This window comes from Choloepus didactylus, chromosome X (genome assembly GCF_015220235.1).
Source record: "Choloepus didactylus isolate mChoDid1 chromosome X, mChoDid1.pri, whole genome shotgun sequence".
Taxonomy (NCBI): domain Eukaryota; kingdom Metazoa; phylum Chordata; class Mammalia; order Pilosa; family Megalonychidae; genus Choloepus; species Choloepus didactylus.
The window spans coordinates 78,911,851-78,914,958 of record NC_051334.1 but is presented as its reverse complement, the minus strand read 5'-3'; the positions used below and the strand labels follow the sequence as shown (position 1 = coordinate 78,914,958).

Here is a 3,108-nt window from a genome sequence, read left to right as displayed (position 1 = left end):
TGAAATATTTTATTGAGAATTTTTGCATCTATGTTATTTAAAGAGATTGCTCCATAATTTTCTTTTTTTGTAGTATCTTTGTCTGGTTTTGGTATTAGGGTGATGTTGGCTTCATAAAATGAGTTATGAAGATTATCCTCCTCTTCAGTTTTTTTGAAGAGCTTGAGCAGTGTCTGTGTTAATTTTTCTTGAATTATTGGTAGAATTTACATGTGAAAAAGGTCCTGGACTTTTCTTTTTTGGGGGAGTTTTTTGATGACTAATTCATTCTCTTTACTTGTGTTTGGTTTGTTGAGGTCTTCTATTTATTTTCAGGTAAATTTTTGTTGTTCATGCTTTTCTAGGAAGTTGTCCATTTCATGTAAGTTGTCTAGTTTATTAGCATAAGAGTTGAGAAATTTTCATTGATTATTTCCTACATTATTCTTTCTGTCCATTTTCCCTTCTCTTCTCCTTCTTGGGTGCCCATAATATGTATTTTCATGTGCTTCATGTTGTCATTCAGTTCCCTGAGACCCTGCTTATATTTTTCCATTCTTTTCCCTAACTGTTCTTTTGTGTGTAGAATTTTGGATGTCCTGCCTTCTAGTTCACTAATCTTTTCTTCTGCTTCTTCAAACCTGCTGTTACATGTTTCATTACGTTTTTCATCTTTTCTTTTGTGCCTTTCTTTACCACTAGTTCTGTCATTTGTTTTTTTAAGATTTCAAGTTCTTCTGTATGGACACCCTATTTCTTCTTTATCTTCTTCATTTCTTTTGCCACATTTTCTTTCAATTCATTGATTTGATTTAGAAGCTCTCTTTGAACATTTTTAATCAGTTGCTTAAAATTTTGTATCTCACTTGAGTTGTTAGTTTGTTCCTTTGACTGGGCCATGTGTTCATGCTTCCTGGTATGACTCATGATTTTTTGCTCTCTAGGCATCTGATATTCTTGATTAGTTTATTCTGGTGGTAGTTTCCTCTCTGTTGCCTAGTGTTTTTTTTTTTTTTTGCTTGTCTTTGATCTCTATCTTTTTTTATTTTGAGGTTTCAATATTTTAATCAAGTTTTATTTTAAGTGATGTTAATTACAGCATTTGAAAGAGGTTATCTAATTTTACAAAATGGAAGACTCTAAAATGTATCCATTAAACTGCTAAAAAATAAATTGAGTGGTGAGAATACAATATAAGTGCAATTTAGAATCTTTATGTTGTCACCATGTGATTACAGTCATAGAGACCCTTTCCAGCTTGCAGCTGGAGCTCCTGGAAGCTATTTAGTAGTGGTGCAAGGGCACAAAACCACAACATGAAAGGTAGTTAAGTCCTTAATTATTGGCTTTATCATGTCTACTTCTCCACCCCACAATGACACAAAAGAAACAACTACCATGCCCTGCAGACTACTTTTGGTGTAAGAGGTGATGGTCTCTAGTGGAAACAGGTCATGAAGTTCTGTCTAAGAAAGAAGTCCCTTGGAGATGAGTTTGTAAACACCATTAAGCAATGAGCCTCTCCACATCTGGGTTTAGGAAACCTAGGTTCAATTCCCAGTAATTCACAATTTCATTTATTTATTCAATAAGAATTTACAAAGTGCCTACACATTATCAGCTTCCACTTGCAGCCATTTCTAGATAAAAAAGATACCTGACATCTCTAGAGGGACCACTAAATTCCCCCCCAAAGTCTGCAGCTTAAAGGACCTTTTTTGAAATTGCATTTCTTCTGTACCTCTGAGAGGGTAACACTTTAAAGTTGAATCATCATTAAATGTGGAGGTCTAACATGATATTTAGCAATACTTGCATCCCAGACATACGGCATTAAAGGTACAATAAATTGTGAAGGTAGTTATGCTGCAAAACTGTTTATAATTAAAAGATTGCACAGTATTCATTTATGCTTGAAATTCTAGTCACAGACCAAGCTTGTGGCCACCATAATTGATATTCTTGCCATCCAGGAGAGCTTACAGTGTCAGTTTGATACCTGGTTTCAGGGTCTGAGTGTATCCTAAACCTATCAGGCTGGAGTTGTTCAATTTAGCCAAGAAGCATACATCAGGGTTGATCGGACACTTAGCTGTGATTCTGAAATGAGTGTTACTATTTCCTGCTGTCCAGACATGATTGTAGTCTCCAACTTCTTGTTTACCTTCTGGTAAATGAGGCTGCCAAACTCTGTCCCATCATTCACATTAGTGTGAAGCTGGAATCCATCAGTCTTGTAGCCAACTGCAAAATTTCTCTGTGTCACTTGGGACTTGTTGGTCTCAAAATTCATCTGGTAGCCAGCCAGCCAACCCTCATAACCCAGCACCAGAGCACCTCAGATTGAAGACCTGACAATGTCAAAATCCACATCACAGCCCAGGTTGATGTGCTTCTGCTTGATCCTGTCTTGATTATAGCATTTTTCTAAGTGTTAAGTGAGAATGATGAATCAAAGGTCAGCTTCAGTCCATGTGCAAGCTGATCTTCCTCAGTAGTCTCAGTGCCTAGTGTTTTGTCAGTGTTCCATTTCTCTGTAAATGTCAGACCATATTCTGTCCATCTGTTCTTGGTTTCTAGACTGCCCATCACTTTGGTGATCTCAATGTTGGTTGAGCCCGAGTTTGTAAATTCCAATTCATCCTCAGATTTTGTTTACAAATTGAGTTTTATTAAGCCAAATCCATAGCCCTTGGTGAAAACATCTCTGGCAGATTTCCCAAGATCAACAAATGTTAGAAACACAGCCATCTTCTGCTCAGAGGTAGTGGTGGCAGGCACTATTGTTTCAAAGGACAAGCCTAACAACATCTTTAAGAGAGATGACTGTGATGTCATTTACCCAGCTGGATCAGCCTTCAGGAGGCTTTGTGTGGCTGCATGGTGAACATCCCCACTTTGGATGGCAGGAATATACCTATCACTTTCAAAGATATTATCAGGCCTGACATGAGCAGAAAGTTCCCAGAGAAGGACTCCCCTTCCCCAAAACACCAAAGAAATGTGGGGACCTCATTATTGAGTTTGAAGTGATCTCCCCAAAAAGATTCCCCAGACATCGAGAACCATACATGAGCAGGTTCTTCCAATATATTCACCTGTACTCCCCAAGGACTGACTATAGATGTT

The 3,108-nt window shown here is 37.5% G+C and overlaps 1 pseudogene; it reads right to left on the bottom strand.

Annotated features, from left to right (window-relative positions):
* Window positions 1-1,886: 1,886 nt before the first annotated feature.
* Window positions 1,887-2,730, bottom strand: LOC119523341 (annotated as a pseudogene).
* Window positions 2,731-3,108: the final 378 nt, after the last annotated feature.